The sequence below is a fragment of the Sapajus apella genome, unplaced genomic scaffold (assembly GCF_009761245.1).
Source record: "Sapajus apella isolate SASKATOON/1434 unplaced genomic scaffold, GSC_monkey_1.0 scaffold232, whole genome shotgun sequence".
NCBI lineage: Eukaryota > Metazoa > Chordata > Mammalia > Primates > Cebidae > Sapajus > Sapajus apella.
The window spans coordinates 394,720-405,228 of record NW_022437172.1 but is presented as its reverse complement, the minus strand read 5'-3'; the positions used below and the strand labels follow the sequence as shown (position 1 = coordinate 405,228).

General features: G+C 53.4%; 1 long non-coding RNA gene across 1 annotated transcript; it reads left to right on the top strand.

Annotated features, from left to right (window-relative positions):
• The first annotated feature begins 2,820 nt into the window (after positions 1–2,820).
• On the top strand, positions 2,821–9,626 carry LOC116544832. The gene is made up of 3 exons (XR_004266056.1): positions 2,821–2,832; positions 6,737–6,741; positions 9,528–9,626. It is a non-coding gene; the product is annotated as an uncharacterized LOC116544832 (long non-coding RNA).
• The last annotated feature ends 883 nt before the right edge of the window (positions 9,627–10,509 follow it).

Genomic DNA, 10,509 nt, shown 5'->3' with positions numbered 1-10,509 from the left:
ACACAATGGGGCCATGGGTATGCCAGGATAGGACAGAACAAGAAGAGCCTTGGTAGGGCAGGGCACAGACATGCCAAGGCAGGACTGGGACAAATCAGGCCCAGGACATGTCCAAGTCCACGTCAGGACAGAACAGGACCAGGACCACTGGCAGACCTGCGGCCATGTCGGGAGCAGAGTCAGCATGAGGGGCCAAGCCAGAGCCAAGACAAGGTCAGTGCAGGTCCAGGACAGGGGCAGTATAGGACATGGCCAACTCAGGGTCCGGGTGGGGCCAGGGCGGAATCAGCACAGGGGGACGTTAGGACATGGCCAAGACAGGGTCAGGTTGGGGCCCGGACAGCACAGGTAATGGTAAGGTAGGTCCAGGGCAGAGCACTGCAGGGCCAGGTAAAAGGTGGGGCAGGTTTAGGGCAGAGCCAGGCTGAATGCCAAGGCCATACTCAGAGCAGGTCTATGGCAGAGGCAGGACCAGGACATAGCCAATCCAGCATCTCAGAGGGCCAAGGAAAGGCCACAGCAGGGGCTAGGGCAGGGAGAGGGCCAAGACAGTGCCATGCCAGAATGGGGCCAGTCAATAGAAGGGAGAGGCCAGAGCCAGGACAGGACCAGGGCCAAGTTAGCGTCAGGACTATGGCAGGTTGAGTGGCTGTGTGAGGGCCATGGCCAAGTCAGGACCAGGACATGGCAGTGGCATTTGCAGTGTAGGGCAGGGCCTCAACAGGGCTGGACTATAGCAGGACCAGAAGGGGGCAGGGCAAGATGCAGGGTGGGCCCAGGGCTGGTTCATGGCCAGGGAAAAACCAGGGGTAGAGTCACAGCTATGGAGATGACAAGACGAAGACCAGAGCCAGAAATAGGGCAGGGACAGGGATCGGGACATGACAAGGTCAGGGCCAGCGCAGGGCCAGGACAGGGCATTCATAGGGTACTCCAGAGCTAAGACATGGCAGGGCCAGTGTAGAGGAAGTAAGGACCAAGGATGGCAGCATAGGTGCAGAATAGGCCAGGGTTGGGACATGGACCAGGCGGAGCCCACAAGGCAGGTCCAGGAGGGGCCAGGGCAAGGATAAGGGCAAGGCCAGAGAAGGACTAGGTAAAAGGCAGGGCCAGGCAGGAGCCAAGACAAGGGCTGGGCCAGGTCAGAGTCAGAACCAGGGCAGACCAAAGGGAGTGCCAGGGCAGGGCAAAGTCAGGGTAGGGAGGGACATGGCAGACCAGGTTAGGACCAGGGCAAGGTGAGGGCTGAGGCAGAACTAGGGTAGCACAGGGCGAGGGAATGAGTGGGGAAAGGCAGGCCAGGGCAGAACCAGTGCATGGTAGGAACAGGACAGGGTAGGGAAAGGGCTGTACCATAGCTGGGTTAGGTCCAGGGACAACACAGAGCCAAGAAGGGGCCAGGGGAAAGACAGGCATGGGTCCAAAGCTAAGGTATCGCTGGTGTGGGGCCATGGGAATTTCCAGGGCCTGTGTAGGGCCACATCAAAGTTCGAGCAGGGACAAGGCCAGAGGCAAGGGCAGGCCTAGCGACAAGGCAAGAGCTAGGGCATGCTTAGGGAGGGTCCAGGACAAGGGCAAGGCCACAGCAGAACCAGTACTACAACAAGGCAAAGGCAATGCCAGGGCAGGTTATTGCCAGCATAGGGTCAGGGCACAGCAGAGCACATGGCATGGATAAAAGCAGGGAGGGTCAGAGCAGGAGCAGGACTAGGACCAGGTCAAGGGTAGGGCCACAGCTAGGATTGTGACAGGGCAGGGCAAGGGCAAGGTAGGACCAGAGCCAAGCCATAGAGTGGGCAGAGGTAGGTAGTGCCAGGACTAAGTGACACTGAGCCCTAAATGCAAGGGCTGAGGCAGGGTCAGGGAAGGTTCAGATCTGAGTCAGGGTTAGATCCAAGACAGGGTCAGGGCAGGACCAGGGAGGGGTCAGAGCCTGGACCAGGCCAGTACACAACCAGGGCAGAGTTGGGCAGGGTAACGGGAGGATCGAGACATGGCAAAGCCAGGTAAGCACCACCATAGGTCAGGGCCAGGCTAGGATAGCATAGATTTAAGGCAGGGCAGCTCCAATGCAGGGGCAGGGTCCAGATCAGGGCCAGAGAAGCTCCACGACAGCGCTGGGACCAGAACCAGGAAAGAGAAATGTCAGGACCAAGGCAAAGACAGAGCAGGGCCACGTCCAGGGTTGTGGTAGGACCAGCCAGAGCTAGGGCCAGGACAGTGATGGGGCCAGGGTCAGGGCTAGGACCAGGACAGCGTACTCGGGCAGGGCCCAGCAAATCAGAGCCAGGACAGGGTCAGAGCCAGGGCCGGGGCAGAGTCAGGACCTTAATCAAGGGAAACGTCAGCACCAGGGTCCATGCCAGGGCCTGGGCAACAGCAGGGTCATGGCAGGATGAGGGTCAGGAGCAGGGACAGTGGTGGGTCAAGGTGGCTGCTTGACCAGGTCTGAGCTAGGGAGAGGATAATGGCTGGGCAGGGCCAGGGAAAAGGGTCAAGTCTAGGTTCAGGGTGAGGTCAGGGCCATGGAGGGACTGGCATATTGCAGGACCAGGGCCAGTTCAGGACCAATGCAGGGCCAGGGACAGGGACAGATTAAGGGCTGAGCCAAGGCAGAACAAGAACCAGGGCAAAGCAAAGGCAGGGCAAGGACAGGTCAGGGCCAGGGCAGGGATACTATAGCACACGGTATGGTCAGAATCAGGACAGGGCCATAGCCGGGGTAGGACTAGGAACAGGGCCAGGGCAAGCACTGGGCAAGAGTATGGTGGGGCTAGTTAAAGGCAAGAACAGAAGAGGACAGGACAGGGCAAGGGGCATGTTATGTACATGGTAGGTCCAGGTCAGGGCCAAGACCAGCTGAAGGCTAGGGAGAAGGCAGGGCTACTACCAAGGCAGGGCCAAGGCAGGGCCAGTTCAGGGTCAGTGCAGGGTGAGGGAAAGGCCAGTGCAATGAAAATCAAGGGAAGGGCCAGGCTGGACCAGGGCAGGAAGATGGCAGGGCAAGGCAGGTTAGAGCCCATCCAGGCCAGGGCAGACAGTGTTAGGGCCTGGATAAAGGTAGGTAGGGCCAGGGTTATGACAGGAACAAGGCCAGGGAAGTACCAGAAACAAGGTAGAACCAGGGATCAGGGCAAGGACATGGCAGGGTCATGGGTTTGGGCCAGGGCAAGGTTAGGACTATGACGGAGCACAGCCAGTGTAGAGCAAGGACAGGACCAGGTGATGGCAGGGTATGGAGAGGGAAGAGCAAGGCCAGAACATGAACAGACCATGGCTTACAGCAAGGCAGGGCCAGAGAGGGGCCAGGGCAAGGGCAAGACCAGAGAAAGTCTAGTGAAAAAGCACAGCCACGTATGGTCTAAGGTAAGGACAGCACCAGGGCAGACGAAAAGGCAGGGCAAGACTAGAGTAGGGAGGGTCATGGAAGTCCAGGGTAGGGCCAGGGTAAGTTCAGGGCCGATGCAGGACAGTGATGTCACAGCCACGGGATTGCTGGAGAAGGGCTGGGTCAAGGCAGAACCAGGATATGGCAGAGAAGGGTTAGGTCTTTGGCATGAACAGGGCAGGGTCAGTGCCGTGCTATAGCCAGGACAGGTCCTGGGACAATGCAGGACCAAGGAGGGGTCAGAGAAAAGGCAGGTATAGGGTGGGACAAGTGCCATTACATGCCTGGTGCATGGCCAGGACGTTTCCATGGCCAGTGTAGGGTCAGGCCATGTTGTTTCAGGGATAGGGCCAGATCAAGGGCAGTGTTAGGGAGGGTCCAGAGAAAGGGCAGGTTTAGGGTAGAACCAGGACCGGTATAGTGTAAAGTCTGGTCCAGGGCAAGGTATGGCCAGAGTAGGGTCAGAGCAGAGCAGGACTAAGGTAGCACAGGGTCTGGCCAAAGGCAGGGCAGGACCATAGCAGGGGTAGGTCTAGGAGCAGGGCTTGGGCAAGCACTGGGCCCAGGGTATGGCAGCTCCAGAGCAGATGAGGGCACAGCAGTGACAGGGTCATGAGATGGACAGAGTAGTCCCAGGGCAGGGACAGGGCAAGGCCAGACATGTCCAGGCCCAGAGAAGGCAGAGCCTGAACCAAGGCAGCACCAGGGTAGAGCAGGAACAGTGCAAGAACAATGCAGGGTGAGGGCAAGGCTAGGGCACAGAAGGGCAGGGCCATGGTAGGTCAGTACCAGGACAAGGGTAGGGACAGCACCTCGAATATGGCAGGACAAGGGCAAGGTCCAGGGCTATGCTAGGGCAGGGCAAGAGAGGGTATGGTGGGGCCAGTACAGGGCCAATTCAGGGTCAGGGCTATGACAGGACAAGTGGGGCAAGTGCCATGGTCGTTCCACGTTGTGCTAGGGCTGAGTGACATGGAGCCCTGAGTGCAAAGGCTTAGGAAGGGCCAGGGAAGGTCCAGGGCTAAGTAAGGGTTAGATCCAGGACAGGGCTAGGGTGGGATCAGGGAGGGGTCAGGGACATGGAAAGACCATGACAAACCCAGGGCAGGGTTGGGTAACACGATGGATACCACGTCATGGCAGGGCCAGGTGAGCACCAGCACAGAGCAGACACAGGCCAGGATAGTACAGGGCAAAGACAGGGCAGTTCCAGTGCAGGGCTAGGGTCCAGACCAGGATGAGAGAAGCACTGGGGCAGGACAAGGCCAGGGCCAGGGCCAGGACCAGGACCAGGAAAGGGCAATGTCACGACCAAATTAAGCCACAGCAGGGCTAGGGCCAGGACAGTGATAGTGCCAGTGTCAGGGCTAAGGCCAGAGCAGTGTACCATGGTAGGGCCCAGGCAAATCAGACCCAGGACAGTGTTGGGGCCAGGCTAGAGTCAGGTAAGGACTTAAGCAAGGAAGGTTCAGTTCCAGGGCTTGTGCAAGGGGCCAGGGCAGCGGCAGATCCATGGCCAGGTCTAGGACATGGCTGGGGCAGGACCATGATCAGGAGCAAGGGCAGTGGCAGTCAAAGGTCAGGGCTGGGGCCAGCTCTTGGCTAGGGACAGAGTGAGGCAAGGCAGACAGGGTCAGGGGAAAAGCGCAAGACCAGGAATGGGGCAAGATCAAGACCAAGACAGAACTGAGATAGCACAGGGCCAGGCCAGGATCAATGCACGGCCAAGGTCCATGCCCTTGCCATGGACAGAGCAGGTCGCACAACAAGGCAGGGCCAGAAAGGGGCCAAGGCAAGGACAAGGCCAGAGAAGGGCCAGGGAAAAGAGGGGGCCAAGACTGGTCCAGGGACAGGGCCAATGCAAGGGCAGGGCCATGGAGAAGGCAGGAGCAGGGAAGGTCCAGAGCAAGGGCAGGACCCGGGCAAAACCAAAACCAGGACAAAGGAAAGATAGGGACAGGGCAGGAGAAGGCCAGGTTTGGGCCACGGACAGTGCACTACAGAGTTAGGATAGCACAGGGCATGGCCCAAAGCAGGGTAGGGCCATAACAGGGGCATGACTAGGAAAGGGGCCAGGGTAAGCAATGTGCCAGGTTATGGTGGGACCAGTACCGTGCCAAGATATAGGATGATAGAATAGGGCAAGGGCCAGGGCAAGGCCATTGAGAAGGTGGGGCCAAGGCCATGTGAAGTTAGAGAGGGCCAGTGCAGGAATGCAGGGTGAGGGCAAGGCCAGGACAAAGAAGAGCAAGGGAAGGGCAAGAGCAGGTTCAGGGTCAAGGCTTTGATAAGGGCAGGGCTAGGGATGGGCCAGGACAGGGCTGGGTTAGAGCAGGTAACAGTAGGCTGGCCCAGGGCAGGACACTGCAGACCAGACTGAATGCCAAGGGCATGCTCAGAGCATGGCCAGGTCAGAGACAGGGCCAGGGAATGGCAGGGCCAGCAAAGCAGAGGGCCATGGAAAGGCAAGGGTAGCTAGGGGCCTTGGCAGGGCCAAGGCCAAGGAAGTGCCAGGGCCAGAGCCAGGACAGAATCAGGGCCAAGTAAGGGTCAGGGCTATGGCAAGATGAGTGGCAGGGTAAGGGCCATGTCCATGTCAGGACCAGGCCGAGGAAAGGACCCTGACATGGGAAGTGTAGGGCAGGTCAGGGTCAGAGTAGTGGTTACTGCAGTGCCCAGTCTAGGCTGGGGAATAGCAGGACCAGAACCGGGCAAGGCCAGAGACAGGACAGGACTGGGGCTGGGTCATGGCCAGGGAAAAACCAGGGGTAAGGTCATGGTCCAAGGACATGACAAGACCAATTCCAGGAGCAGACCCAGGATCAGGGCAGACTCAGGGTAAGGGCAGGGACATGGCATGGCCAGTACAGGACCAGGGAAGGGTAGTGGTAGGGTAGCTGAGAGCCAAGGCAGGACAGGGCCAGTGTAGAGTAAGCACAGGGCCAGGGGATGGCAGTGCAGGAACATTGAAGGTTCCACAATAAGGCAGGGCCAGAAAGGGGCCAGGGCAAGGGTAAGGACAAGAGCAAGTCCAGAGAAGGGCCAGGGAAAAGGCAGGGCCAGGGAGTGGCCAAGTCAAAGGCAGGATTAGGTCAGAACTAGAGCCAGGGCAGACGAAAGGGAGTGCCAGGACAGGGCAAGACCAGGGTAGGGAGGGACATTGCAGGTCAGGGGCGAGGCAGGACTAGGATAACACAGGTCCAGGGAAGAACCAGGACATGGTAGTGCCAGGGCCGAGCATGGTCAGGTCTATGACATGGACAGGGCAGGGTGAGCACTGTGCCACAGCCAAAACAGGTCCAGGGACAATGCAGGGCCAAGGAGAGGCCAGGGCAAAGGCAGGCCTAGGGTGGGTCCCATGTCAGTGTATGCCCAGTGTAGGGCCAGGACATTGCCAGGGCCAGTGTAGTGCCAGGCCAAGGTGGGGCTAGTGAGAGTTCACAGCCAGTGCAGAACCAGGACTAGGAAAAGTCAAAGGCTTGGCCAGGGTAGGGTAGGGCTAGGACAGAGCATGACTAAGGTAGCACGGGGCATAGCCAACAGCAGGGCAGAGGCATAGCAGGTGCAGGGCTAGGAACAGGGCCAGGGAAGCACTGGGCCCAGCGCATGGCAGGGCCAGGGAAGAGGAGGGCAGGGCAGGCCCACGGTCGTGTAATGGACAGCATAGGTCAGGTGTCAGTCCAGGGAAGCACCAGGGCAAGGCAGAGCTAGGGTAGCTCAGGACCAGTTCAAGGCCAGTGCAGTGTGAGGTCAAGACCAGGACATGGAGGGAAGAGCCATGGCGGGTCAGGACCAGGAATATGGCGCGATCAGGACCAGGGCTGTGCCAGGGCTGGGCATGACCAGGGCCAGGCCATAGAGATGGCAGGGAAAGTGCCAAGGCAGGACCAGGTAGTGCCAGGACTGAGTGACACTGAGCCGAGTGCAAGGGCTGAGGCAGGGTCAGGGAATGTCCTGGGCTGAATCAGGTTTGATCCAATACAGTGCTTGGGCCTGGCTAGGGAGGGCTCAGGGCCAGGATAGGGTTGGGGAGGGCAATGGGAGGACCAGAACAAGGCAGGGCCAGGTCAGCACTGGCACAAGGCAGAGCCAGTCCAGGATAGCACAGAGCAAAGGCAGGACAAAGGCAGGGCAGGTCCAGTGCAGAGGCAGGTCCAGTTCAGGGCCAGGGTCCAGACCAGTGCCAGAGAAATGCAGGGGCGGAGACAAGACTGGGACCAGGACCAGGGAAGGGCAATGTCAGGATCAAGGCAAAGCTAGAGCAGGGCAAGGGCCATGGCAGGACCAGCAACAGGGCTAGGGCCAGGCTAGTAGACAGGGCCATATATGGGATTAGGGCCAGAACCATGTACCAGGGTAGGGTGGCACAAATGGAAAACAATTTGTTCTTCTATAATAGGGGATGTGGCATTTTGGAGTCCTTGCTGGGCTGGGTGGGCCATTAAGATATATAGAGTTTGCTCTATAATTTAACTTTGACAAAGCAATGTAATTATTTTATTAATGTCTTCTTGAAAGAGTTGTAGGGTTTATGGGAATGGTTTGAAACCAGTTTCTGGAGATTTGAGTCCCTTCTTTTTCATTTAAGATTTTACATAGGCTGACTCTTTGAATGTGTAATAAAAAGGCGGACAGCTATAAAGTCATTCTAAGATATTATTTAATTGTTCAATGGGAAAAACTTTCATTTTGGGAAAGAGACTTCTCAGACTGTGAAGGCTATCAGTACCTCTGCAGTTAATGAGATGAATGAGTCTGTAGATGAAATAATATCTCATGCAGTGGTGCATCAGGGTAGTTGGAGTATCATCCAGGCATTCCAGGTAGGCGGAGAAAATGTTGTGGGAAGAAAGTTAAGTTTACACCTGCAAATATAATGGTGAAGTGATTTTTAGCATAGGTTTGGTTAAGTGTGTAGCCCGAAAATAGAGGGAACCAACCAGTGGATAAAGCCTGCTATAATGGCAAACACTGCCCCTGTTGATAGGACATAGTGGAAATGGGAAAATATGTAATGTGTGTCATGTAAAATAATGTCTAATAGTGAATTGGCTAATACAGTTCCTGTTAAGCCACCTACTGTGATGAGAAAGATGAAGCCTAGAGCTCAGAGTATTGCGGGAGATCATTTAATGTTGCTGCTGTGTGATGTGGCCAATCAGCTAAAGACTTTTACTCCAGCAGGGATAATGATACTTATAATGGTGGAGGAAAAGTATGCTCGTGTATCTATATCTATTTCTACTGTAAATATGCGGTGACCCCATACGATGAAGCCTAGGAAACCAACTGATATTATGGCTCATACTATACCTATATCCAAATGATTCTTTTTTGCTGGAGTAGTATGTTACGATATGAGAAGTCATTCCAAAACCTGGTAGGATAGGATTTAGCTTCGGAGTGCCCAAAGAATCAAAATAAATGTTGGTATAGAATAGGGTCACCTCCACCAGCAGGATCAAAAAAGGTAGTATTAAGGTTATGGTCTGTTAGCAATATAGTAACATCAGTGGTTGGAACAGGGAGAGAAGGAAGTAGAAGAACTGCTGTAATAAGGATGGATCAGACAAAAAGGGGTGTTTGGTATTGGGTTATGGCTGGAAGTTTTGTATTAATAATTGTGGTAATAAAATTTATGGTTCCTAGGATAGAAAAAATACCTGCTAGATGGAGTGAGAAGATAGTTAAATCTACAGAGGCTCCTGCGTGTGCCAGGCTTCCTGCTAGGGGAGGATGGATAGATTGTTCAGCCGGTTCCAGCACCGGCTTCTAGTATTAAGGATGCAGGTGGGAGTAGAAGGGATGTGGGGAGAAGCCAGAAGCTTCTGTTATTTATTTGAGGGAATGCTATATCAGGGGCACCAATTATTAGGGGGACAAGTCAGTTGCCAAAGCCTCCGATCATGATTGGTATTACTATGAAGAAAATTACAATAAATGTGTAAGTGGTGACAATAACATTATAGATATGGTCGTCTCCTAGTATGGTTGCTAGCTGGCCTAATTCTGTTAGAATTAGGAGGTTTAGGGCTGTGCCTGCTATTCCTGCTCATGCACTGAATAATAGATGTAATGTTCCGATATCTTTATGATTAGTTGAAAATAATCAGCAGTTGACGAGTATAGGTAGAAAAAGGTAAAATGGCTGAGGAAGCATTAGACTGTAAATCTAAAGACAGGGGAGTAGGCCTCTTTTTACCAGTCCTGAGGAGATACTATCATATTGAATTGCAAATTCAAAGGAGCAGCTTCAATCCTGTTGGGGCTTCTCCTGCTTTTTTTTTCTTATGGCAGGAGAAGTAGATTGAAGCCCATCGATAAGTTATTTGCCTGCTAACTAAATTTTTGTGGGTTAAAGTCCCATCCATCTAAGAAGGGCTTGGTTTAATGAAAGTAGTTGATTTACGTTCAACTGATGCAGAGTAAAGTTTTGCAGTCCATAGAATTGATACAGAAATTAAGTATAATTTCTTCTTGAGAGCTTTCAAGGCTCTTGCTTGTGATTAATAGTGACAGGGTTATATGTAGGAGAGTGGAAAAAATAATAAATGGAGGAAGGAACAGTATGGGTTTTATGTTTTCAAACTGTCATTCTATTTTTATGTTGATGGATGTAGGAAATATTGTTATTGAAATAGAGTAAATTAGGCATATGTAAAAGTATAGATTTAGTAGAATTATTATCGCTATAGTAATTGGAATAATGGGGTTATTGTTTTTGTAAACGCTTGTTAGATTGCTCATTTAGGAGAGAATCCTATTAATGGTGGTAGGGATAATAGAATAGTGTAATAATAGTTATCAATCATGTTAGTTTATTTCAGGTATGGGATAGTGATAGGGTTTTAGTATTCAAGTTTAAGTTAAGTATTATGTATATAGAAGTTGTCAGAATATAGTAGATAAGTAAATTTAGGATGGTGATGTTTGGGTGATAGGTTAATACTTCTATTATTCATCATATATGGGCAATTGAAGAACAGGCTAGGATTTTATGTAGTTGTGTTTGATTAAGTCCTTCTCAGCTGCTAATTATAATGGTTAAAATTGAAATTAATGGGAGGTTATTTGTGCTGATCGATGGAAAGATTTGAAGTTATATGAGATGGGAGGTAGTT